This window comes from Marmota marmota, unplaced genomic scaffold (assembly GCF_001458135.2).
Source record: "Marmota marmota marmota unplaced genomic scaffold, marMar, whole genome shotgun sequence".
Classification (NCBI taxonomy): domain Eukaryota; kingdom Metazoa; phylum Chordata; class Mammalia; order Rodentia; family Sciuridae; genus Marmota; species Marmota marmota.
The window spans coordinates 1,808,663-1,836,596 of NW_026000081.1; the positions used below are offsets into that span (position 1 = coordinate 1,808,663).

The 27,934-nt window shown below is 38.1% G+C and overlaps 1 protein-coding gene across 4 annotated transcripts in view; it reads left to right on the forward strand.

Moving 5' to 3' along the window:
- Window positions 1–15,792: 15,792 nt before the first annotated feature.
- Gpsm2 (G protein signaling modulator 2) overlaps window positions 15,793–27,934 on the forward strand; it is a 50,426-nt gene continuing 38,284 nt past the window's right edge. For 2 of the 4 annotated variants that reach the window (XM_015505120.2, XM_048815088.1), the window contains exon 1: window positions 15,793–15,867. The gene's annotated coding sequence lies outside the window, so the exon portion shown is untranslated. The remainder of the gene's footprint in view (window positions 15,868–27,934) is intronic. The other 2 variants (XM_048815087.1, XM_048815085.1) reach the window with 2 other exon arrangements.

The window sequence follows — 27,934 nt, forward strand, 5'->3', positions numbered from 1 at the left end:
CTGGTGGCCAGATCAAAATTCCTAAAATATCGTTCCATTTAAACTGATAAAATTTGATTTCTGCTGTGACTTTTAAGAAAAAGAAAGGCACCCCACCAAGATGAGCCAGAAGCCTGATGAGCTCTCTCATTTCACATAGAAAAACAGTTTCTGTTGTTATTATTACTACTATTATTATTACTATTACTAGTATGTGTGAGTGTGTGTGTGTGTGTGTGTGTTTATACATTAAAAATATCAGGAGCTGGGCATGGTGGTGCAAACCTGTAATCCCCATGGCTCATGAGGCTGAGGCAGGGGGATGGCAAGTTCAAAGCCAACCTAAGCAAAAAGGGAGGTACTAGAATACAACAGACACTAGTATTGCTGTATGTATATACATGGCTGTATAACCAACGTGATCCTGCAATCTGTACACGTGGAAAAATGAGAATTCATACCCTATTTGAATCAAACGTATGATATGTCAAGATCATTGTATTGTCTTGAGCAACTAATAAAAAAAAGGGAGGTACTAAACTCAGTGAAACCCTGTTTCTACATAAAATTCAAAAGAAGGTTGGGGATGTGGTTCAGTGGTGAAGTGCCCCTGAGCTCAATCCCCGGTACCTCCCCCTAACCCCCCCCCCCGCCCAAAAAAACAAGAGGACTATTTCTAGAAAAAGACAGTTCACATCCTTAGCATCATAATAGCCCCTTACAGATATTTGGAAAGAACAGGAACATCTTCCCACATCAATACTCAGCTCAATCTTGGAATCCAAAGGCACCTCCAAAGAGATTCTGGGCGGAACCCAACAGAACCTTCTGTAGAACCCAATTTGATCTCCTGATGTTGGGGGGTCCATCTGGGGTCGTGACTGCTATGCAGCTGTACTGACCATTGTGTGCTCAGCAATAGCTCATAGTCACTCCTCTGAGCAGATGAGGTCAGGGCATTCCTGTGACGCAGGTTATGAAAACACTTCAGTCTGGGACCAAGGGGAGATGAACAACAAGGGGCTCACTATGTTGATGGCTCTTCCTTGTGTGGTTTACTTCATTATGAAGCCTAAATTTGGTGTTGAAGTGCTGACCTAAGCTCGATAACTAGCCTATTTAACACAAGAAGATAACCATGACTGAGAAGATTGGGGAACTGATGGAATCCATGAAGAATGTATATATAGATAGGAAAAACAAAACTCCTTAAAGGTTAGGGGTGAAAGACGGTCAGCAAATCATTGTTTCTGGCTAGTAGGTGATATTTCTTTTATTCATTAGCCTGTTTAGTGGTGATACAATTTTGATTGGAGGACGGTTTTTATCACCAAAGAAAAATGGCAGGACCATGGGGGCTTGTAACCATCTTTCAACTTCATCCCCAATACCCTCTGTTCTGGTTTAGACTTCTGCTAGCCAGGTAAACCAGGAAGATGTCTACATCCTGCTGTGGAGAGAAATACAGACATTGTTCCTATCTGCTCCCACTCTCTCTGCTACTGTACGTACCAGTTAGCTCTGCCGCCTGACCCTTGGTGGTCCCAAACCCCACACTTCTGAGATCAGTCCTACTGGCTGTAAATGGCAGTGTATATTGACTAATGGAAGCAATGATTTGACAATCCAAATTCTTCCTGCTCCTGTATGAATTTTTCACTTAGACTGTGACTATCTTATCATTAGGAGCTTTAAGGACATGATGGATCACTGTTTTGTTCTGCACAAAGCAATCTGCTGCTGAGTCTCCAACCAATACAACATACAGCCAACACAAAGAGGTAACACAGTGGCAGCAACAATAGAAACTCACCTACATCTTGGGGTCTCGGCATCACCCGGTGAACAAGAGGAAGGGCCTCACAACACAGATGAGCCATCCTTTGACTCCGGTCTTTCTTTGTTGGTAGTCAGAAGTTGACTGCAATTGAATAATAGAACAAAAATGAAGCTTCAAAGTCATGGTGTGCTGCTGCTTTTGGGTCCCTTTAAGCAAGAAATAAGTGTTGAAGATTTTAATATGATCTAAACTTTTATCCTTTTTTTTTTTTTTGGTCTTTTAAGAGCATTCAAACACTCTTGGTTTGACTCTGTTGTCTTAATTTTCACATTCTCTCCCTCTGTTCCTACCTCTGGATTTCTATTAACCCACAAAGGAAAAAACAGGAGCTGGTTCAGAATCACACGTCCTAAGCCACACACAGGGGTCAGATACTCATGGATTTTGTATCCAGTGTATGGTGTCTCTAGATTAAATATTTTCAAAGGTAATGTGATGCAGGCTCCGATGCACAGGCTGTATTTGAGGATGCCCTGGTAATCCTATCAGCTAGCTTCATCTCCAAAATGCAGGCTGCCCACAGAAGTCGCGCCTGTAACTGTAACCAAATACCATTCGGTTTGGCAGCCTGGCTTCATTTTGTCATTGTGGAGTAACAGAAGGGAGACACTGCCATGGAACAACAAATCTATCCAATACTCCCTGGAGAGCCAGGTGGATGTATTATTTATAGTCAAGCTTAGGGTTGTGGTCCTTCCGGGAATGGGCATGAATTTGATGACCAGCTGTTACAAATTATTTATCCTGTAACTATTTTAAAAGCCAGCGGTGGGCGTCGGAGGTGTCTTTTCGAAAAACTGAGCAAACCAGTATCTGGAGAAGCACGGCTCAGTATTTTACCAGCAGCCTTCACTTGCTTTTCTTGCTGTTTGGTCAATGCTGTCTCTTTATCCACTGGTGGTCAGCAAATCCTTCTTTCAGCTGTGCTGATGTGGCCATGCCATCACCATCAAGGATGATCCAATTTGTGCTATAAACCATGGACCTTGCTTGTGCTTTGGGAACACTAAGAAAACTCTTTTGTCAATTGGTCTTCTGAAAATAATTCTCATGATAAATTTTAAAACACCAATTTAAAGATATATAATTTAAAAAACAAAACTCACTGCTCAAACTTCCTCTTTTCCTAAACTTTCCATTTTTTATTATTAATTTTTAAAAATTTGTTCTGATTCATTAAACTTTCCAATTGAACTTTGACAACTTTTGCCCATCAATATGAAGGGCCAGAATATTTCATAGTATCAAATATTATCTACTTTTTCTAAAGACATGTCCTCCTCTCCCCTGTCCTCTACCCACTGCCAAAAGGAAGAATACTGATTTGAAAATATAATTTTTAAAAATAATAAGATTTTAAACCTGTGGTATATTGATACTTGATCTATGCTCTTCAAAATGATTTCTAAAAGTTATGATGTTGATAATAGTCTATCCACACATTAAGGAAAAAAATCAAGAATGAATTCCCCAAATCTCCACACGGTAGGATTACAGGTAAATTTTATTTTCAACTTAAAGTTGTTTCTTAAACTATTAAATATCTTTTGAGTATACCTACCAGGTGTAAGGCATTATGCTAGGTCCTGTAATCAAGGAGAAATAATGAAAATAACTAGGAGTGTGGACTTTAGTGCCAGGCTATTTTATAGGTGGGATCTACTACCCAGTAAACTGTCATCTTGGGCAAGTTCACTTAATTTCTCTGTTCCTCTGTAATATCCTCTATAAAATGAGGATACTAATAGCATTACCATATAGGATTGTTGTGAGCATTATCCAAGTTGATATTTTTATATAAACACTTATAAACTGTATAAGTGTTTATATGGGGCACTTATTATGTGCTTAGTGCTGTTCTAATCACTTTACAAAAATTAATTGCAGAGAATCAAGAACACTGCATATTATTACGGTGATAAGTGCCTTGAAGGATAGGAAGAGACTACTGGGAGAAAGAAAGGAGGAAAGGGCTTTCTTGAGATAGGGTAGGCAGGAAAGAGCTTTCTGAGGACTAGAATTTCAAGTTGAGCCCCAGTGATGCAAAGCCAGCCATGTCAAGAGTCAGGGCAGAGTGTTCTGGGCAGAGTGTTCTGGGCGGAGGGGACATGTGTGTGAGACCTGAGGCTGGGAAGGAACTTTGGGATTGGGGAAGTTGAAAATCTCCAGCATGACGGTGGCAGTGGAGGTGAGAGAAACGGGGTGGGTGTTCCATACATATGACAATGGCAATGGACTTATGCTAGTGTGTGAAAGTAAGGAGGAATTAATCGTGATTCTTGGACATGTTTTCTGGTATTTTCCAAGTGTTTTAGAATAAAGATCACTCAATAATAAAATGACCCACAAAAAACAAAGGACGTGAATTAAATATACATATTACTTAAAAATATGAAAAGATGATTAGCTAAACATGAAAGGATGGTCGCCTCTGTTAGACTGTGCTGTTCTATGCTTTAAACACATTTGTGGTCAGCTAATGGTTATTGACTTTATGAACCACAGGTCATATTTGGCCACACCTCACACAGGAGCCTGTTCCTCCTGTGGCCCTAGGTCTAGAGAAAACCCAGAAAGTACAAAGGAGCAAAGACTCACTCAGATAACATGTATAGGAAGATACAGCTTCAGTTTGGGCACCAAGACAACTGCTTTGTCTAGAAGATGCACTGTGCCCCCAAATTGAGCCTTGTCATGAATTTTTATATTTCATGCTATATGCATAGAAAAAGTCCCAAGTATGGTTCTAGTAAATGGAAAGATGCTCTGAAGTTTAGAACTGGGTGCAGAAGATGCCTGACTTTCATCCTCGTCTCTAGCCTGACCTCACCAGCTGCCTGTATGTGTGGGCTTGCAGATGTGCCTGTACACCAGTTTTTCAGAGTAACCCTAGAAAGGGAAGTCTTCTGGGCTTTGTACTTGGGAGAAGAGAAGCCTCCCACCACCACCACCACATCCTGAAGAGGTTGCATTCCTTTGCTTGTGGGAGAGAAAGTAGTCTTCAGCAATCTCTTGGCATCATTTAATAAGCACCTTAGAGCATAAATATAAGATTGGTTCATATTTGCTTATCACAATTCTGTTTTTAAATAGTAACATCTCTGTATATTCTTTTATATAAAAAAGAAAATGAGCTGGGTGCAGTGGTGCACACCTGTAATCCCAGAGGCTCAAGAGGCTCAAGAGGCTGAGGCAGGAGGACTGCACGTTCAAAGCCAGACTCAGCAACAGCGAGGCCTTAAGCAACTCAGTGAGACCCTGTCTCTAAATGAAATACAAAAAAGGGCTGGAGATGTGCCCCAGTGTTAGTTAAGCACCCCTGAGCTCAATCCTCGATACCAAAAAAACCAAAAAAACAAAAAAGAAGAAAATGAAATGTCAATTGAAAGTTAATAAAACATCGAGCAGCAAAAGGCATGAGATCACCCAGACCAATACCCTCATTGCTGATTAAGTATTCTGGGGAGCAGAAGAAGGGAATGGCTTTCCCAAGAAGAAGGAAGTTCAATGTGTAGGGTAAAGCACATGACCTCACAGTCTTGGGGACAGCAGGACAAGAGTTTGAATCCTGGTACTGCCACTTTCTAGTTTCACAATCTGGGGCAAGTTACCTAACTTGTCTGATCCATATTTTTCTACTTTGTAAAATGTGAAATTTTTAAAAGATTGATGTAAGAATAAAAAGAACGTTTTCTTAGTGCAGTATCTGTCATATCCAATAAATGGTACCTATTACTAAAGAACCTAAGTCCTGGGTCTATAAATCCTCCCCCACCCTCACCCCAATACAAACAATCCTGATGAATGAGTTACTTATATGGAAATTTATACAGTAGTGCTTTCTAATGTAGTAGCAGTGCTTTCTAATGTGATGTGGCTGGGCACAACAGTGCATGCCTTTAATACCAGCAGCTGGGGAGGCTGAGGCAGGAGGATCACAAGTTCAAAGCCAGCCTCAGCAACTAATAGGTAGAGCACTGGCCTAGCAAGCTAGCACAAGGCCCTGGGTTAATCCCTAGCACTGAAAAAAAATTACCTAAAGTCTCTCAGTATTTTAAAGATTGAGCATTTTTAGTTTTTTTTTTTTTTGCTAGAGTTATTCAGCAGGATTTCTTTTTCTTTTTTTTAATTAATTTATTTTTTATTGGTTGTTCAAAACATTACAAAGCTCTTGACATATAATATTTCATACATTAGATTCAAGTGGGTTATGAACTCCCATTTTTACCCCAAATACAGATTGCAGAATCACATCGGTTACACATCCACATTTTTACATGATGCCATATTAGTGACTGTTATATTCTGCTACCTTTCCTATCCTCTACTATCCCCCCTCCCCTCCCCTCCCATCTTCTCTCTCTACCCCATCTACTGTAATTCATTTCTCTCCTTGTTTTTGTATCTTTTATCTCATATAGTTAAAAAATTGAAATGTAAGTGTGTTATAAGTTATCCCATGATAGAAAAATATTATTTATCAATACGTCCCTAACACCTTTCTTGTAAAAACCACCAAGCTCTTTAAATAGTATTAAATTAGACACCCCTACACACATGATTTTGAAGTAAATATTACTTAAGCTCATGCTGAAACGCCAACTTTCATTTGGCATTATGAATTGTGTTAAAATACCGGAAGTAACCATATGAAAGGTAAACAATCAACATTTAGACTTTTAAGATAGGCTTGGGTAGGCTTAATAAGCATTAATTATTTATGACTTGAAACACCTCAGTGAAGTATTTCTTTATCCTTTCAAGCAATGTCATCATCTCAGAGATGGAAACTCAGTACAACGCTAAACAATTTAGGACAGGAAACAATTACCTGCTTGAAAGATAACAGCACTTTGCATCTAATAACTCTTTTTCCACCAGGAGTACCTAGTCACATTACAAATTAATTAAGCACTCGGAGGGACATAATAAGTATCTCCCTTTAACTTTATGGAACAGATTGAGGAAGAGGAAGCCATTTAGATAAAATGACACAGCAGGTCACTGGCAGTGAGGATTTAGTCCCTTGAAATAGAATATTTGATGGGAAGTTAAGGAACATTTGTTGGAGACCTACTGTGTGCTAGGCACTTTGTGTATATCACTTCTGCAATCCTCTCCACAGCTCCCAAGGGAAATAGCATTCCTTAGGGTAAGAAATGAACTTTTAGGAGCAGAGATAGGTTAGGTCAGTCTGATTCCAAAGCCACTGATTTCCACTCTGGTTAGACCATGCATTACAAAGAGGAAGAAGAAACAGAAGTCATGGGACTCATCAAAGTTATACTATTAAAAAAAAAAACTGGATTGGTTATTGTGTTAGTTTTTTATTGTTGCTGCAACAAATTGTTAAAGAACAAAATCAATAAGCTGAGTTTAAAGGTCTAATTGGCTTTTTTTTTTTCTTAACACCAAGATCCAACTGGATTTATTGTGCAAACAAGGGAAAATGAACAAAAGTCTCTTACCTTCAGATATTCTCCTTAAAAAAAAAATGGCTGATCTCTATAAAAGGTACAGACAAAATGTTGATCTCTTGTTCTAATTGGCTTTTATTAGAGAGTCATCTGCAAAATACTGAGCTGGGTGGAACAGATGGGCTTTACAGGAAGAAAATACTAAAGAAAGTAGAAACAAGGAGCAAAAAATGGATTGGTCATTTCAAAGTTACTTTTCCTATCAGGTTAAAGCTGAGGTTGTTTGGGTCGCTTTGGATTAGTTCCTGTGAGTTTTCTGGCCCATTTCTAAAGTCACCTTGATGACATGGCACCTAGCATGAGTGACTCCATTCTGTTTTGGTGTGGTTTTCTGGAGCCCAACTGATGGAGCTCAGTACAAAATAATAGCCCCCCCATAAATTTTATTTAACAAAATTATTACAAATTGTGGCATAAAGCAACACAAATACATTGTCTTTCAGCACTGGTGACTAAAAGTCTGAAAATGGCTCAATGGACTAATATCAGGGTGTAGGCAGGGCTGTATTCCTTCTGGAGGCTCCAGGGGGAATCCATTCCCTGTCTTCTCTCACTTCTAGAGACTGTCTGCATTCCCTTCCTCCATCTTTAACCTCTCTTCCTACCATGTCCAAGCTCCACATTCATGCTGCGACAATCTCAAACTGCTGCTTCTTTTCTTTTTAGTTGTAGATGGGCACAATAACTTTTTAAAGTTATTTATTTTTATGTGGTCCTGAGGATAGAACCCAGTGCCTCACACATGCTGGACAAGCGCCCTGCCACTGAGCTACAATCATAGCCCTAATCTCAGGCTTCTTATAGCTCCCCGGGCTCACCTGGTGTTTTATGTCCCCTTGTCTTTGAATATACTTCTGACTTCTCTACCTGGAGTGACCTTCCTCCCTGGCCTCCTTGACCTGGGGTAGCTATTGCTTCCTCCTCTGCCATGTCCCCACAATCTTGGAATTAATTGTTTCATATCTATGTTTGTCCTGAGCCTACCTATACTCCCAACCTCAGAATGTAGTGGGGATTCAACATTTATGTCACAGAATTGGAAATGTTCCTGAATGTATCATAGAGATGAACATTGGAGACATTAGAGGGTCCAGAGGGAAGGAGAATCCTCTAAAAGAGGAGTTTGGATATCATTGAATGAAGGGAGGAAGCTGGTCATAAAGCTGGGGACCCTGACATTCCTCTAACCTGCACTAGGGCAGCTGAAGGGTGGAAACCACCCCCAGGGACTTCCAGAAATAAAGGGGGGAAAGGCTGCTGGCATTTAGGATGGCAGGTTTGGGAAGGAGTAAGGTAGAAAACAGTTCTGTTCAAAGAGAAATGATCTTGACAAAAATGTCAACAGGGTCCACATTAAGAAACACGGCTCTCTGAAATAAGCCAAACTCAGAAGGTCAAGGGTCAAATGTTTCCATTCATGTGTAAGCAAGAGAGGATAAAGGAAAAGAAAAGTGGAGGGAGAGAAGGGTCAGGGACCTCTGAAAATCAGAGGGAGATCAGTAGAGGAAAAGGGACCAGAGGATAGAAGGCAAGTGGTGCTGGCCAAGTTATATTGTTCTATTGTGTGCATGGATGAATATGTAACAACAAATACCACCATTATGTACCACTGTAATGCACCAATAAAAAAAAATGTGGAAAGAAAAAAAAAAAACACTGCTCTAAAGATAGTTTGTTTTTTTTCTGAGAGATCACAAATAGTCTCTCTTTGGTGCCTCAGGTGAGTGTGAGGTACAGTCAGTGATGAGGACCAGCGTAGAATCCGCTCCCTGAAGCATTCACTGTACAAAATAGGGCTGGGATGTGGCAGTGGTCGTGTGTTCCTGAGTTCAATTCCTGGTACCAAAAACAAAAACAAAGGGAAAAAAAACTGATATGGAACCAGGTGCCTTGGTGCATGCCTGTAATTCCAGAGACTCAGGAGGCTGAGGCAGGAGGATCACAAGTTCTAGGTCAGCCTTGGTAACTTAATGAGGCCCTAAGCAATTTAGTGAGACCCTGTCTCAAAATAAGAATTAAAAAGGGCTGGGGATGTAATTCAGCGGTAGAATGCCCCAGATTCAATTCCCAGTACCAAAAAACAACAAATTGAGTTGGAATTTTAGCTCTACTTCTTATTAATTGAGTACCTTGGATTAGTCATCTAAATGCCCTGAACCTCAGTTTCATCATCCACAAAATGGGGACAAAGGGTATTGTGGGAATTAAATGAGGTAAGTATATAAGCTTCCTGACTCATTCGTCTGACACAGAGTGGGAGCTCAATTTATGGTAAATCTTTTTTTTCTTCTCTCCTTCTCTTCCCTTAATGAAGGGCATAAAAAAGTGGATCTAAGAAATTTGAGAAAACTGACCTGAACAGAGCCTGTATACCTCAATTGATAGAGGGGAGACCATCTCTAATGCTTCCAGATGGTTTTACAAGGTGCTGAAGACAAAAATCTGTCTTAAAGAAAGCCTGTGGTCAGGGTGGAAGTCATATAGGTTGTAAGTACAGGAATGAATAGAATTATGACATTGATATGTTAGTGCTGCTCAAATTCTCAAAAGTTCTACCTTTTTCTCCAGCATGTTAACAAGTATCTTTCAATAGCCACAAGTCCAAGGTCCTCTGCAGATACCAAAATCCACTGATGCTCAGGCCCCTTAGATAATGATATAGTGTTTGCATATATCCCATGCACATCCTCCTATAAATCACTTCTAGGTTACTTGTCACCAGCCGTCCATGAGTTGTGTGTGGGTCACTGCACATCAAAGCCTAGTGGATAGAAACATCTAGTGTCTGGGAATGACCAGTGGACATTTTCTCTGATCAATTGCCCAGGGATATTGTGAACCTCTATCCTGCTCTGCCATGTCCCACACAGCACCTGAGATGGGCGTGACCTGCTAAGATGACAATCAACCTGCTGACTGCAAGACCTCTGGAAGCGAGACACTGCCCTTGAAATCTTTTCCCTGCCTTTGATGTATCCCCTTAAATTAAAACACATTTCCTTTGGGGCTCTGCTTTTGTAAATATATTTCTGACTCTTTGTCTTTTGTTCTTCACTAATTATTTTAGACTTTAAGTTTTCAGGAGGCTTACACCCTCCTCGGCAGGAAGAAGAACCCCCCCAATGAGACACTGCCCATCGACCCTCTTAGTTACTTATAATACCTAATGCAATGAACATACTATGTAAACAGTTGTCACACTATATTGTTTGGGGAATAATGACAAGAAAAAAAAAAGTCCATACATGTTTGGTAAAGACATAAAATTTCCCCTTGTAACATTTTCAATATATGATTAGTTGAATCTGGTTGATGCTGGATACAAATGCTGACAACATACGTGGGATGACTATACCTGGCTTCTTGGGAGGAATTTGACCTGAGAAGTGAGTCAACTCTCAAAAGTTACTTAGTTCTTCATGTCTCTAAAACCAGAATCCTATCAAAGTCATATTGATAAAAAATAAATAAATAAATGGGAAGAGTCTTATCTGAGATGGTCTAGAGACTAAGGTAGAAAGAGTTCCATGGGATAACAATTTAGATTCGTATGATTTGCCTGTCCAAGGGAACCTCTGGGTACATTTGCAATCCCATAATTAAGACTGATAATAGCATCGTAAAACAGGGGCATAATCTTCAGAGATGAACACGTCTGAGTAAGCATGCTATCCTAAAGGCAAACTGACTCTTAGAAATTAAGACACATGAAAGACTGCTAGCTAGTCATGAGAGGACCCAGCCTCCTTTCAAGCAATCCACCCCTAAGTGACCTTAGGAACAATAAGGTAGTAAAAAGGTTTAATTGGACAACTTGCAACTTCTTTTGCACCTGTGAGTCAAGAGCACTTGATTGCTTTTGCTGACAGGTAGCCTCTAGATCTTCCCATTGATGTTTTAGTTTGTACTATTTAAATACTGTGAAGCTAAAGTTCGTATGTGGGCTCATCCGGGTCACTTGAAGTTCCATTGTATAGTGCTAATCCTTGGTTTTGTTTTGTTTTGTTTTGTTTGAAAAGTTATTTTTAAATTTTGCAACTATAAAAATATAAGCCAGAAGATTAATATCTTTCATGTGCTGAATGTAATGGAAATGTCTTTCAAAAATGAGAGTGAAATGAAAGTGACAGCCACCCCAGGTTAAGAAGGCCAGGGAGGAAGGTCACTCCAGGTAGAGAAGTCAGAAGTATATTCAAAGACAAGGGGACATAAAACACCAGGTGAGCCTGGGGAGCTATAAGAAGCCTGAGATTAGGGCTATGGTTGTAGCTCAGTGGCAGGGCGCTTGTCCAGCATGTGTGAGGCACTGGGTTCTATCCTCAGGACCACATAAAAATAAATAACTTTAAAAAGTTATTGTGCCCATCTACAACTAAAAAGAAAAGAAGCAGCAGTTTGAGATTGTCGCAGCATGAATGTGGAGCTTGGACATGGTAGGAAGAGAGGTTAAAGATGGAGGAAGGGAATGCAGACAGTCTCTAGAAGTGAGAGAAGACAGGGAATGGATTCCCCCTGGAGCCTCCAGAAGGAATACAGCCCTGCCTACACCCTGATATTAGTCTACTGAGCCATTTTCAGACTTTTAGTCACCAGTGCTGAAAGACAATGTATTTGTGTTGCTTTATGCCACAATTTGTAATAATTTTGTTAAATAAAATTTATGGGGGGGGCTATTATTTTGTACTCTCTTTCTGCTTTTAAGATTGCCTCTTTGAGCCAGGCGTATGCCTATAATTCCAGCGGCTCTGGAGGCTGAGGTAGGAGGATCTAGGGTTCAAAACCAGCCTCAACACGTTATTGAGGCCCCAAACAACTCAGTGAGACCCTGTCTCTAAATAAAATATAAAAAAAGGGCTGGAGATGAGGCTCAGTGGTTAAGCACCCCTGGGTTCAATCTCCTGGTACCAAACAAAACAAAACAAAACAAAACAACCAAAAAACGATTGCCTCTTTGTCTTTTGTGTTTTGTATTTTCATTATCATAAATCTAGGTGCAAATTTCTTTTTCTTTAAAAAAATCCTGCTTAAAATATTGTTTGTTTCTCATCTTAGAATTTTGACTGGTTGTATGTTAGATCTTCTCAGTCTATATTTCTCTCTCATATGAAATTTTTTTTGAGTTCTGACTTACAGTTTACTACTTCTTTCTTTAGCCACATCTAGTTTGCTGTTCAGCATGTTCATTGAATTTCAAATTTCAACTATTATGTCTTTATTTCTTTTTTAAGTCTAGAAGTTCTATTGGGTACTCTTTTAAACCTGTTGGCTATTTTTTGCAGTACTTTATTCTTATATTTTTAATCTTTTATTTCTTTTTCTCTTTTGGTACTAGGGATTGAACCCAGAGTGCCTAACCACAGATCCACATCCATAGCTCTTTTTAAAAATTTTTATTTTGAGGTAAGTTCTCATTAAGTTGCCTAGGGCCTTGCGATCCTCCTGCCCTAGCCTCCCGAGTTGCTGGGATTCCAAGCTTGTGCCACCATGCCCAACAGATTTTAAAAAATATATTAAATATACTCATCAAAAATATATTAAACATACTTACCTTATAATCTGTGTTTGATAATTCAGTTACAAAGTCTTCATGGGCCTGATTCTGCCAGGTTTTTTGTTTGTTTTTGTTGCCTGATGATTCTTGCTTATCATATCTTGTTGCTTTGCATGAATTGCAATTTGATTGATCAGTCACATTTTTTGGAACTTTTCCTGTGTAAATTTATTTGGTCCAAACAAACTGGGCTCCTCTAAGAGGTATTTGGTTTACCTCTTACTTTCTAGCTCATTGACAAAATTTATAGTTTTTTTTTTTTTATTTCTAAAGCATTTTAAGTTAAACTGTGAGAATTGGATGGGGCATATAATTAATTACTGTCAGAAATGGAAGCCTATGGGAGGATTTTCTTATTTTTCATCCTGAAAAATTCCACATTTCCAGAAAAGAGAAAATAATCATACACCAATAGTATATATAAGAATTATATACATCTCTCTCTCCATGTATCTTCACCCAGTCCCAGTTCTTAATATTTGGTTTGTATTTCTTATTCTCTCTCAGTTTTGTGCTGAATTGTCTGAATATAAGTTACAGAAGTCATGTTCTTTACCCTTAAATATTTAACCTGCATTTTCAAAATATTAATTCTCCTGTATAGCCATAATTCCATGTCAAACCTGAGATAATAACAATATAGTAATTCTATAATATCATCTAATATATAGTATATATTTAAATTTCTCAGTTATCTCTAATATGTATTTTATAGTCTTCCTGTCTTTCCCAAGACTCCATCAAGATTCATGTCCATTTTTTAATTTGTTTTTCGTGATATTGACTATTAAGAAGAGGCTGGCATAGATGTCTTAGAGAATGTCTCAAATTCTGGATTTATTACAGAGTGCTTTTTAAAAAGTATAAATCAGATGAAATTATTCTCATGTTTAAAACCTTTTGCTGACTTCCTTCAATGCTTAGAAAATAAGCATTACCCTGCCTTATGAAGGCCTGCATGACCTCTTGCATGTTCTTCTCTTCTGCTCCAGTGGCCTTCCACAAAGCTTATCCTCACGGAACTTTGCATTAGCTGTTTCCTTCGCCTAACTTGCTTTTTCCCCCCGAAATTTGCAGAAGACTGGCTTCCTCTTGTAATTCAAATCTCAGTCTGGGTATCTCAGAGAGGCCTTGACCCTAAAATCTAAAGTAGTCTTTCACTCTGTTTTGCTCACAACTGTTCAGTATCTAGACCATTTCCTCACCCACAGCAGAAACTCCATAAATGTTTGCCAAAAACCGTAATGCATAAGGAAAAGGCTGAGGAATGAATCCAAGCCAGTCTTTTAAAAGCTTGGGGAACAGCCTAAGTAGAGGGAGCTGCCAGGAAGGAGGTCTTAAGACCTTGAAGTTTGGTCTATTCCAGGGCCAGAGGAATGCCTTGTGTACTTGGAAAGAAGTCAGATATGAGGACAGGAGTAGAGAGGTAGGCAGGGCAAGATGGCTTAGGTTTTGTGATCCATGGTAGGCGTCTGGATTTTATTTAAAATCAAATGGGAAGTCACCAAAATTTTCAAGTAAGAGGATAACATCATCCGATTTATACGGCCTGAAAGATAATTTAAGAGATCAGGAAGATGGAGGTAACTAACATCAGAAATAGGAAGTCACATCTGTAAGAAGGTTTGTGGTGGGGGTGGGGGAGGGGATAATGATTTTTTTGGAAATGCAGAATTTGACATATTACACTTCCTTTGTGTCTTTCATAGTATCAATACCCTCAAAGAATTTATGAGTCAAAAGGAATTATAATATATACCTCTGAAATAGTTAATTCAGCTATTGCTTTTAAGAACCTGATATTAAAGGTGGTTGTTGATATTAATGCTAATAGGTATCATGTATTGAGCAGTTTCTGTATCAGGCCCTAAGTCAGCTACCTCATAAACCTTACCTGACTGAAGCATCATTAAAACTCTAACTAGAAGGGACCTTATCTGTTTTACAGGTGAAGAAACGAAGATTAAAGAAGGTATGTCACTTGTTCAAAGTCAATCTGCAGAGTTGGGCAGAGTTGAAATTCAAACCCAAGTCTAGTTTGAAGCCAATACTTTAAACAATTTGCCTAATAAGAAATGTTACTTGGATTACTAGATATGACCCATCATTCAGAAAGCCGTTTTGTTTTCTTTTTAATATTTATTTTTTAGTTGTAGGTGGTGGACACAATATCTTTATTTCATTTTTAGGTGGTGCAGAGGATCCAACCCAGTGCCTCACACGTGCTAGGTGAGCACTCTACCACTGAGCCACAACCCCAGCGCCCCCCCCCCCTTTTAAGCATATCTCTAACCCTGTAAAACATTTCAATTTCATTTTAGTGCAGAAATACCCACTTGAGAAATAACGTAACATCAGATTCTTTACACCGGAGAGACTGTAGTGCCGAAGAATCTGAGACCTATTTTTTGGTCAATTCGATATGGAGAAGTGAATAGAAATAAAACGTATTCTTGGTGTATTTGGAATGCAGCTGCTGAAACTGACGCAAACTGCCAACCAATTTTCCTGGGAACCAGCGATCCTACAGCAAAAAGAAGTTTGCTTTTCCAAGAGCTGGACACGCTAGAATTGTGACACAGAGAGTCAAGAACTGAGGATGCCTTGTTCAGACTTTCACACGGGCCCCTCTGTTCCTTTCACAGAAGTCTCCTTTTTTTTTCCTTCTACATCCGGCATCCGCCACTTGGAATACTCTTTCTCTAGGGCAGGTCCCAGACTTCAGGGAAGGAGGCACTTGCCTGGGGCTCCCATCCTTTAAAGGGGTCTAAGCTATACCCTATCTGAACTCCGCACGGTACTTATTGTTCCACTTTTCCGTGTCTAGAGAAGAACTAAGTGGAAAAGAAACTTCAATTTGGTGGTTGAGGAGAGGACCCCGGTCCGAGGGTACCGAGCCCCGCAAGTGCCGGTTCAGCCAGGCTCGCAGGTCCTGGGCTGGGGAGCCGGGAGNCGCCCGGGGCAGCTGCTTCAGCTCCGCGGAATCCTCCGCACAGTAGTTACCTGCCGGCCGGCTGGAGGTGAGTTGTGCGGGGCTCTGGGACCGAGGCGTTGAGGGGCCCCACAGGGAGCGCGGGGTGGGGTGCGTGAGTGTGGGAGTTGGGGTAGGCTCCTGTGTCGGGAATCTGGGGGCGACCTTCTTTGTCCCTTGAGGGCCGAGCGCGGTGCGGGGCTGAGGGGGCGGGGTGGCTCTAATCTGTGGGCCCTGCGGGGGACAAGACGTCCCGAAAGCCATCTCCGGGTGCCGAGCCGCCCGCGCCAGTGCGGGAGCTCAGTTGCTTTCTTGTGTAAAAACTTTTTCCCCCCAATTTTAAAAAATTTGTTCTAATTAGTTAAACATGACAGTATTTTGACACATCATACACAAATGGAGTATGAATTCTCATTCGCCTGTATATAGAGTTACACAGGAAAACTTTTTAATGAGGGTAAGACTTGAAGAGCTTCGTTCCTTAGATTCTTTAAAATAAAAATTATGCCAGGGTACAATGACTACTCGTGTATTCTGAGCGTAGTGGACAGTAGATTTGAAATACGAATCCCTTGGAATCTAATCGTAGGCGCGTCGCCGTCACTTGCAGTCGGGCGCTTGATAGCTAAACTCTTGAGCACCAACTGGTCAGTTTTCTGTTGAGAAAATGAAATTGGCAATTGCTGCAAACAAGTTTAAAATCTTAAGAAAGCCTTTTCTTGAAATCTGCAGACTATCTTCAAAGGTTATGTTTTAAGGATAACCAGTTGGGTAATTTTAACTAGTATCACTTGAACTCTGTTAAAGAAAACGAGTGAGGGTGGAAATTGTATTTCCCTTAATGCATAATTTAACCGTGGTAGAATTAGGAGAAGTAGGTTCTTGGTTTTCCTCTCTGTTGGCTGGTGTTGGTGCCTCGCGTGTGTTGGAAGCGAACTTGACCAGCCAAGCTGATTTTCAAATTGCCACTTTAGACCTATGCACCTAAGATTTCCGGACTGATAATAGCCAGTGTGTTGGCGTGGGTCCTCTCTATTGAGGAGCAGCTTTGGTTTATAAGTGAAATAGGGACCCACTGTTGGTCTTCTTGGTATGCGTTAAGGAAGGGTAGGAGTTTAGGGGTGAGGGAGGGTCTCAGACCTACTCTTCTTTACTCTTTTCCGTGGATTCCTTTCGGGAAGCAGTTTCTCAGGCTGTTGTTTATAATTTGAGGAGTGAACTGGTTGTGAAGTAAAGGATTGTGTGATATTCCCTTAGAGGCATATGCCTAAAATCCTCTTTGACAGTTTAGTCGTATTTTCTTCCTTTATTCGATCAGCCAAGTAGTGTTACAAACGTTTTAATTGAAATCTGAGACTTGGTAATAGGCTGAATTACAACAGTGATAGGATATACTAGTTTTCAAAATGGCCTCTTCTTTAAGCATAAAATATTTCTAAGATTTACTTAAAAAGTGAAATTTGTAAATTTTTGCAGTTCTAAAGTTGAAAACTTGACATGGATTTAGACTATTCCAAATCTAATACATGTATACTATTTTATAATAATAACAACAGCTATTTCATTACTTTGTTCTTTATTGAGAATTTTTGTTATGTCCCAGAGCCAGGCACTGGGTCAGGTACTTTACAAATCCTATCTGTAGTCATCACAACACATTGTTAAGTATAATTATGCTCACTCCATCTCTGAGAATTTCACTTAAGATCATATAACTCTGTTCTGGGATTAAGACCATGGCTTGAACTCAAACATGTTGTAATGCTTGTATTTAAAGCTCAGCATGTGCCTGGATCCCATTTGTGGTACATAATTCTACTTAAAGATGCCTCTAGGTCTTGTGTTTTATTGTGAACTCTGCAGAAATATTTCCATCCTTCTTTTAGAACTACTGTCTTGCTTTCATTGTCATCTAAATTGCCTGACATTTTCAATATCCTTTTGTCATTTTTATTAAAAAAATTTATAAATTAAGAGTAAGACTTTTCTGAGTAATTTGCATGAATATGAATGTACTCTTTACCATAGAACAAGAAAGTATTAAAGTACAGTTTTCTGACTAGTATAGCATTCTTTGCTGCTTCATAGTTCCTATCTTTTTCCCAGACATGAAATCAATAAGTTCATTGGACGTGTGCAAAGCAGTGTGCTTGATGTTGTGCAGTGATAGGAGGCTTCCTCTTCAGTAATTGTTTTTAGTGTATATTTCTGCCTGTCTCCTCACCTGCTTTGTATGATGCTGCAGTTTATCTTCCTACTACAGATCCAATTTTCCTTTTTATTTGTTTAAAAAAAAAACTACAGTGTTCCCCATTGTATAAATACAATGCCAAATATGTACTTCAGCCACATAGTCAGAGTCTTACAGTTTGGTACTGTTCTGTGTTTTCAGACATCACTTTGATTCCTCCTAACCCAGTATTCTTATCCTAAAACACAGTATATGTGTTCCTACCTTCTTGCTTTTGCTTGAGTTGTTTCCCTTGACTGGAATATTTGCTTTCCTTCATGGTGCAGTACAGATTTTCTTGCTTCCTAAAATCTTTCTCTGGTCCTTTTTCATTAGAAGTTTTTGTTCCATATCATCATGTAACATTATTGAGCTGAATAGAAACATTTATTTTCTCACAGAATAATGATACTTTTTGAGAAGACAGGTATATTTTCCTATGAAGAATTTTTTTTTTTTGTATTGGGATTCTTTACCACTGAGCTATATCCCTTTGGAATGCATTATAATTCTTATTACATATATAGAGCACAATTTTTCATATCTTTTGTTGTCTATATAGTATATTCACACCAATTTGTATCTTTTAAAAAAAATTTGAAACAGGCTCTTGCTAAGTTGCTTAGGACCTCAATAAGTTATCGAGGCTGGCCTCAAACTTTTGATCCTCCTGCCTCAGCTTCCTGGGTTGCTGGTTGTGCACCACAGTGCCTGGATTCTATGAATGAATTCAAACTCTTTAGGGGCTCTTTTTTCAGCTTTTATAATCCTTTTGCATTTGAGATTGATTTCTGCTTAGAAATGTATTTGAAACCAGGTTTTACTTTTTAAAGCCCTTGTATTACAGAAATATATTTATGTCATTTACTGACTGAAAAACAATACTCAGTAGAAAGGACACTTCTATTCTATTTACCTATTTGGCTTTTAAATGATCATATCTGTGTATATTGAGTGATTGAAGCTGGTGGTTAACCAGTACAACAATCCCCAGTTGTCCATGGAGGATACTTCCAAGGCCTCTGTGTAGTGTTTGGTACTGAGGTTTTAGGCATCTAAGGTGTGTGTGTGTAAATATGCTAATAAAAATCTTTATAAAACTATATTTTTTTCTGTGTAGAAACATGTATGTAAACTTTAATTTATAAATTAGATGTAGTAAGAAACTAACATCAACAATAAAATACAACAATTATAACTATAATGAAATAAAATTGCCAACATCTCTACTCTTGCACTTTGGAACCAATATAAAGTAAAATAAGGGTTACTTGAAATCAAGGGGTGTAATACTGGGATAGTCAGTCTGATAACCAAGATAGCAGTTACTGAGTGATGGATGGGCAGGTAATATATACAGCATGGATACAGTAGACAAACTGATGATGATTCATAACCTGGGTGGAGCTAAAATATTTCATCATGCTACTCAGAATGGTGTTCAATTTAAACCTTATGAACTTCTGTTTTCTGGAGTTTTCCATTTAATGTTTTTGGGCTGTGGTTGATTGTTGGCAACTGAATCTAGGGAAAGTGAAATCACAGATAAGGGAGGACTATAGCAATAAAAGATCGTGGGTCAGTGGGGCACAGTGGTGCATGCTTGTAAACCCAGTGGTTCAAGAGACTGAGGCAGGAGGATCATGAGTTCAAAACTAGTCTCAGCAAAAGCGAGGCTCCAACAACTCAGGGAGAACCTGTCTCTAAATAAAATACAAAAGAGGATTGGGGATGTGGGTCAGTGGTTGAATGCCCCTGAGTTCAATCCCCAATACCCACTCCCTCCATAAAAAAGACTATGGGTCATGTTCTGTGGAGACTTGGTAACTAGTTTTTCTCAAAGTTGTATACTTCCCATTATTTACTAGTAGTTATTTCTCTTTTTTTCTGTTATAGTAATGTGTTCATAAGATTATTTATTTTGAATTTATTTTTTGAGCTGTTAATTGTATCATGTTTGTCCAATTTGTATAGGCCCTAAAAAGATAAAATTTCAATTCATTTTTATTTATTAACAAAATGATTATGGATAGGAAAATGGAATGACATAAATATGTATATATTTAGGTTGGTCTTTCTTTTTTGGTAGAAATTGGGCTTAGTTTGAATCCTTAGTATTTTTATAATCTTTTGTTTTTATACCAAATTGTCATTTTGATATTGACTATATAATTGGGGTTAACTAAAGTTTTGAATCTTTTTTAAAAAGTCATAGTATCTTTTTTTTTTTTTTTTTGTACCAGGGATTGAACCCAGGGACACTTAACTACTGAGCCACATATCTCTAGCCTCTTTTTGTATTTTATTTAGAAACAGGTTCTCACTGAGTTCCTTAAGGTCTTGCTAAATTGCTAAGGCTGGCTTTGAACTCTGGATCCTCCTGCCTCAGTCTCCTAAGCTGCTGGGAGTACAGGTATGAGCCACGGCACCCAGCTTCATTGTATCTTTTATAACTTTGATTTTCTAATACTTCTATGTATCCAATTTTATGTGCTAATAATTATCTAGAAATACGTGTGTGTGGGGGGGGCTTAAATCTACAATATTCTACCATTGAGTTACATTTCCAGTCATTTTTTAAAAAATTTTATTATGCATTCATTCACTGGCACTGTGGATTGAACTCAAGGCCCTCTACTACAGATCTAAAACCCCAGTTCCCCTTTGTTTTTTGTTTGTTTATGTTTTTTTGAGACAGTGTCTGATTAAGTTATCCAGGCTGGTATCTAATTTCCATCCTCCTGCCTCAGCTTCCCAAGTAGCTAGGATAATAGCACCTGTTTTAGAAATCATTTTTTTATTATGCAAGAGTCAAGTCAAAACTCTTTTCAAAAGATTATTCATTTTATTAATAGATTAAAAAGACTATTATCTATTTAAAATTGTTTTGTAGGATATAAAATTAACACTGTTCTTACTCTGGAGTTCAGTTTGATGAGAAATAAAACCAAGGGAAAAAAATATTGTTTACAAGTATAGTATAAGACCTTTCTCCTTTAGTTGAACATATGTGTATTATTTTTTTCTTTTTGCAGTACTGGTATCAAACCCAGAGCACATTAGGCTCTACAGCTGAGCTATGTCCAATATTAATATGTCCAAACATATTAATATTCCTTTTAAAAATATTTTTAGCTGTAGATGGACATAATTTATTGTTTGTTTATTTTTATGTGGTGCTGAGGATTGAACCCAGTGCCTCACATGTGCGAGGCAAGCACTCTGCTGCTGAGCCCCTTGAAGTACATTTTTTTTAAATATTTATTTTTTAGTTTTATGTGGACACAATATCTTTATTTTATTTTTATGTGGTGCTGAGAATCGAACCCAGTGCCTCATGCATGCTAGGCGAGCGCGCTACCACTTGAGCCACATCCCCAGCCCTTGAAGTACATTCTTTAGGATTATAAATTTGCTTAAGAATAACTTTAGTGATATAGTTTTTACAGCATAATCTCTAGTAAATCTAGTTTTGCAGCATAATTTATAGGAAATCTCTATTTCTCCACAATGATAGAGAACAGAATAGAGAACTTATATTTAAGTAAGCATTATGATTGCAGTTATTTTATTAATCGGGATTGTGTAAAGCAATGTATTTTTGGAATGTATGGTAGTTGTGAGTTAATACTAAAAATCATGCTCAACACTGCTAGATATAGATACATATATGTAATCTTTTTTTTGGTACTGGGGATTAAACCCAAGAGTGCTTAACCACTGAGCCATAGTCCCAGCTGTTTTAATTTTTTTTTTTTTTTTTTTTTTTTGAGACAGGTGTTCACTAAGTTGCTAGGGCCTTGCTGAGTTGCTGAGGCAGGCCTCGAACTTGTGATCCTCCAGCCTCAGCCTCCTGAGTTGCTGGAATTACAGGTGTGTACTTGGCTACATATATATGATATCAAGTTCATCTTTAGTTCACAGTTTTTTTTTTAATATTTATTTTTTAGTTTTAGATGGACACAATATCTTTATTTTGTTTTATTTTTTTATGTGGTGCTGAGGATCAAAGCCAGTGCCTCATGCAAGCCAGGCGAGCGCGCTACCACTTGAGCCACATCCCAAGCCCCTAGTTCACAGTTTTAAAAAAAATTTTTTTAATTGTAGGTGGACAGAATACCTTTATTTATTTATTTTTGTGTGGTGCTGAGGATCAAATTCAGTGCCTCACATGGTAGACAAGTGCTCTACCATTGATCCCCAGCCCTATGTATTTTTGCCCCCCCCCCCATGGAATTTCTCTTTAAGTTTGCCAATTGATTACTGACATATTATATTTAGATCTTATTGGTGGTACTTTTTAAAATTTTAGTTTTAAAAGATGTGCAAAGATTCAGGAATATTACTTATTTATCTCCTTCCCCCCCAACCTTTTCCCATTTATCAAATTTTTATATCTGAAGCTTTATATCTTTATCTTTCTCTCAGCTGTTAACATATGAATATAGCACTTTACCAACTAGACGTTTGGTATAAGTATTCCATTGTTTTCTTTGTATAATAGCTCTCTTGTAATCCCGTTTGTCAATCACTGTGGGTATTGCTGCTGTTTTATCTCTTTGCTGGATTGGAAATCTTGAAAGCTCTCTGTTGCCACTTGATCTTTGCCTCTCCATTGATGGGTATTGTTTACATTTTTCTCTAGATATTCTTAGATTGCTTTATCAAGTGTCCAGCCATTCTTGGGCCCAACTGCCATTGCTTTAGGTGCTAGTTGCTCACATTAGTTACATATTCTAATGTTAAAATCATTCTTTTTGCCTTTAGTTGCTTTATCAACATTCAGTTTAAATAAAGTCAAACTGAGTGTTTGTCTGTACATGTTTGCCTCATATTTTCCTATATTTCCTAGTCTTACCATCCTACTCTTAATTTTGCTTGTATCATTTCTTTTTTTTTTTTTTGCCTTTATTTTTATTTATTTTTATGTGGTGCTGAGGATTGAACCCAGCGCATACTACACAAGCACTCCACCACTGAGCCACAACCCCAGCCCCTGCTTGTATCATTTCTTTTACTTGTCATCTTGTTTCTTCTCCTCCAGAGAAAATGTAGTCAGAAATAGAAATCTGGGGGGCTGGGAATCTATCTCAGTGGTAGAGTGCTTGAGTAGCTTGCTTGGGGCCCTGATTTCCATCCCTAGCACTGTGTGTGTTGGGGGTGGGCTGGATTAGGTGACAAGCCACCTTTAGTCCATCTAAAAATAAATTAGGGTTTACTAAAAGATATGTGATAATTTGACAGAAAATAAACAATTTACCTAAGATAAGTTGAGTTCATTCTACAGGTGGATATTCTGGCATCCTAGTTTATTTACCCTATAATTTTTTTATACCTTAATTTTATTTATTTATTTATTTATGTGGTGCTGAGGATGGAACCCAGCGCCTCGCACTGCTAGGCGAGGGCTCTACAGCTGGGCCACAACCCCAGCTCCTCCCCCATGATTTTTATGTTTATTTGTTCCTATAACCTGTGCTCTGAAATTTAATATAGTAACTTTGTTTTAAATATATTCTTAGTTCTTCCTCATGTCTATCCCTACTCAGATTGATAAAAGACTGTGTATCTTACTTAAAACATTACAACTAAATGGTTTTGGAGAATTTGAATATTGTATCTTAGAGGGAATTATTCAGATATGAAAAGTTTAAAGGATTTAGATGATCTAACTTAGAGACAAGAAAAGTAAGTTATATTATATAATGGGTGTTGCCAGTTTATGTAAATCCTTGAATGAAAGAAGCAGACCAAAAGATATATTGTTTAAACTGCAATTAGGATCAGATGGTTTCAATAAATTCAAATAAGCACAATAGACATAAATGTAATTGTGTGTGCTTTGTTTTTCTTGGTCACTAGTTTGTTTGCAGACTTTTTTACTGCCAGCAGAGTAAAGCAGGGCTAGGATTTCTTGGATGAAGGGCCAGCCTTTCTTGCCCACTCTGATTGCATACTTTGTTCAGTGCTTAGAAGTCAGCCTAGCTATATAGTCTCCCGGGGCTGGGAGTGTGGCTCATTGGTAAAACACTTGCCTGGTTCTCATGAGTTCCTGGGTTCAGTCCTCCCAGTAGGTAGGTTATTATATGTGGGGTTCCTGGAAAGGGTTCTCTGAGAGCAGGGATGAGGATGGACTCAATAAATGTGAAACAGTGTACTAGTTATTTAATTGTTTGAGAGATGCTATTAAGGGATGAATTATGAAGTCTGGTTTATTATTAGGGATTAATAAATTGTGGGGACTAAAATTATTAGTGACTAATAATTCTTGTAAATAATTATTAGCTCTAACCCCTCCCCACCCCCATACTACGGTTTGAGCATAGAGGTGCTCTACCACTGAGCCACATCCCCAGCCCTTTTCATTTTTTTGAGAGCGGGTTTTGCTAAATTACCCAGATTGGCCTCAAACTTGTGATCCTCCTTGCCTCAGTCTCCCAAATCACTGAGATTACAGGCATGTACCATTCCCCTCCCCCAGCAGTTATAAATCTTAATGGAGGTCGGAGGTTAAACTTGATGACTTCTCAGTATTCTTTCAAACCTATAATTTCCATTACCAGTTCATGGTCCTGTCATTAAATTTTCTTATCCGAGTGAATCATTTTAAGATAAAAAATGCTACTGGGTTGGGGAATTGTGTAGCTCAGTGGTAAAGGGTTTGCCTAGCATGTGTGAGGCCTTGGGTTATTGATCCCCAGTGCAGTGGGGAGTAAAACACTACTTGATTGTTATAGATACTTTTTTAAAAATTATTTTTTTAGTTATTGATAGACCTTTATTTACTTATACATGGTGCTGAAAACCGAACCCAGTGCCTCACACATGCAAGTGCACTACCTACCACTGAGCCCCAGCCCCAGCCCTGTTATAGATACTTTTTGGTGTACTTTTTAGAATAGTATGACCATATATATATATATATAATTTTTTTTTCTTTTGGTACCAGGGATTGAACTCAGGGGCACTCAACCACTGAGCCACATTTCCAGCCCTATTTTGTATTTTATTTAGAGACAGGGTCTCACTGAGTTGCTTAGTGTCTCCATGTTGCTGAGGCTGGCTTTGAATTATGCGATCCTCCTGCCTTAGCTTCCTGAGCCTCTAGAATTACAGGCTTGTGCCACTGTGCCTGGCCAGTATAACCGTATTAAAAAGAGTGGTGACATAACTCAGTGAGAGTGTCCCTGGCTTTAAACAAACAAACAAACAAACAAAAACCCTGTCTGTAGTAAAATAGTGAATAGAATTCTCTGTCTTCTTGCTTTTTAAATTCATTTTAAGGCTGGGGATGTTGCTTGGCAGTAGAGTGCTTACCTAGCATGTACATGGGCCTGAATTTGATCTCTAGCATTAGGGGGGACAAATACATCAGAGTTAATTATTTTAAAAGTATCTCTCTATGTGGTTTTCATCAAGTAAGGTACTTTGCAACTTCTTTTATATACATTTGTTAATTTGTTAAACATGTAAATGAATATATGTAAGCATTTAACATATTTACATTTTAATAAGTATGAAATTAACATTTTTTAAAAGATTTTATTTTTTTAGTTGTAGTTGGACACACCTTTATTTTATTTATTTATTTTTATGTGGTGCTGAGGATCAAACCCAGGTCCTCGCATGTGTTAGGTGAGTGCTGTACTGCTAAACAACAACCCCAATCCTGAAATTAACATTTTAAATGATTAGTAATATTTGAAATTTCATTATGATTTCATATATGAGAAAAATATTTAAATTAAACACAATTTAATTGAAGTAAAGTAAATTCTAGTACTTTTCCTTCTGCCCCATTTTATAAATAACAGGCTAAACCTCATAGTGGATAATGGAAGGCTGTTGAGTTGCCAATTTAGTTGCCAATCTAGGTGCACTTGGGAGCTGTTGTTCTGAGTATCTATACCAATTCCTCTTACTAATGTTTTTTTATTAAGAAAAAAAAGAGGCCAGTAGAATTTGGAACAAAAGGAAATTTGTTGTATTAATCGTTGCCACCTGTCTTTTTGTCCTTTTTTATGTTACCACTTTCTTTATTGGATAAGAGAGGGACTAGAGGAATGATATTTGTGTGTTTCTTATCAAAATCTTATTTCCTCTAGGAGGCTTTGTCAGTATTCCCAAGGCTGGCCCTTTCCACCTTCCTCCCTCTTGCTTTACTGCTCTGTTCCCTGTTAACTTAACTGTACTTAATTAACCAAGCAATGGGTGTCAATTGTTTACATTCTGCTTTATGTTATAGCCAAAATATTTTTTTAATGTTATACGGAAGAAGAACTAGGCTTTCTTGAATATGGTGGCAGAAGGAAGAACCAGGACATGACTATTCAGAATTAGGATTAGCTATTTAAGACCTTTCCAGGAATGCTGTAGTAAAACGTTGGACTGACTGACCTGTAAGGGTTGTTTATAGCCTTCACTATTGTATATTTATTTATTTTTCCTCGTTTGTCTCTTTCAGCTGTTACCTTAAAGGTTATAGTTCATATCTGACATACTGTCCTTTCTGTGTTATATTTGGGAGTGAATTCATTTCTCTTTGTCCTGTTCAAGACAATGTGCTGCTTCAATCTGCTGCTTCAAGTCTTCAATTCTGAAAAACTCTGTCTTTATCAATAGAGATTTTGCCTTTATTCCTCTCTGTTTTTCCTTCCAGTGTTCCTGTTAGCTCTCTGTTGGAGCCTCTCATTTTGTCTTTCTTTTCTTTCAACTGCTTTTTAGTATTTTTTATCTCTTTATCTGTTTTTCATTCCTGTATCTGCTTTGCTGCCTAACTAGTACACTGTTATTAACAACAATGTTCATAGCAGTACTTTTAATAATAGAAACAAAACAAAACCCCCCAAAACTACAGTCCAAATGTCCATCAATACATGAATGAAAAAATACATTTGGTATAATGGCATAGGATACAGCAAAAAAAAAAAAAAAAAAAAAAGCTAATTGTAGCAATGTGTAACAACATTTGAGATGATTCTCAGAAAATAGTGGTAAGCAAAACTGTACAGAACTGAGTAATATGTTATTTAGAGCTATGCAGACATTTGTGGCCAAGTTGTGGAGACAAGCAAGGGAATAGTGAATAAAATTCATTTGGTGGCTACCTTAGAGAGGAAAGGAAGGTGATGGTTAAGTTGGGGTATCCAGGAGACTTCAAAGGCACTAGAAATGCTCTTTGTCTTGTACTGGGTCATGTTAAGTAAATGTTTTGTTGTGTCATTATTTTTAGCATACACATTTTATAATTTATTTTGTGCTTATTCAATATTAATAAAAACATTTTAAACATATGGGAGAGTTTAAATAGAATATACTTTGACAACAAATAAATACAACAGTTATCAGTATGATATCTTTTTAAAAAATATTTATTTTTTAGTTGTAGTTGGACACAACACCTTTATTTTACTTATTTATTTTTATGTGATGCTGAGGATCGAACCCAGGGCTTCGCCCATGCTAGGCAAGTGCTCTACCGCTGAGCCAAAACCCTAACCCCAGTATGATATCTTTGAAGAAATAAATTTACAGAATTTAGAATTAACTTATTATTGGGTTGTCATTTGATTTGTTAATAGTTTGAAGTATGATAATTTTGTTTTAAGATGTTAATTATGATGCATATTATTGTATTATTGTTTATAATAGAAAATATTACATAAAATTATTGTATTTTAGCCAGACGTGGAGGTGTACACCTGTAATCCTGGGATTACAGAGAGACTGAGGCAAGAGATCACAAGTTCAAGGCCAGCCTGAACAATTTAGTGAGACTCTGTCTCAAAATAAAAAGGACTGGGGGGGCTGGGGATGTGGCTCAAGCGGTAGCGCGCTCGCCTGGCATGCGTGCGGCCCGGGTTCGATCCTCAGCACCACATACAAA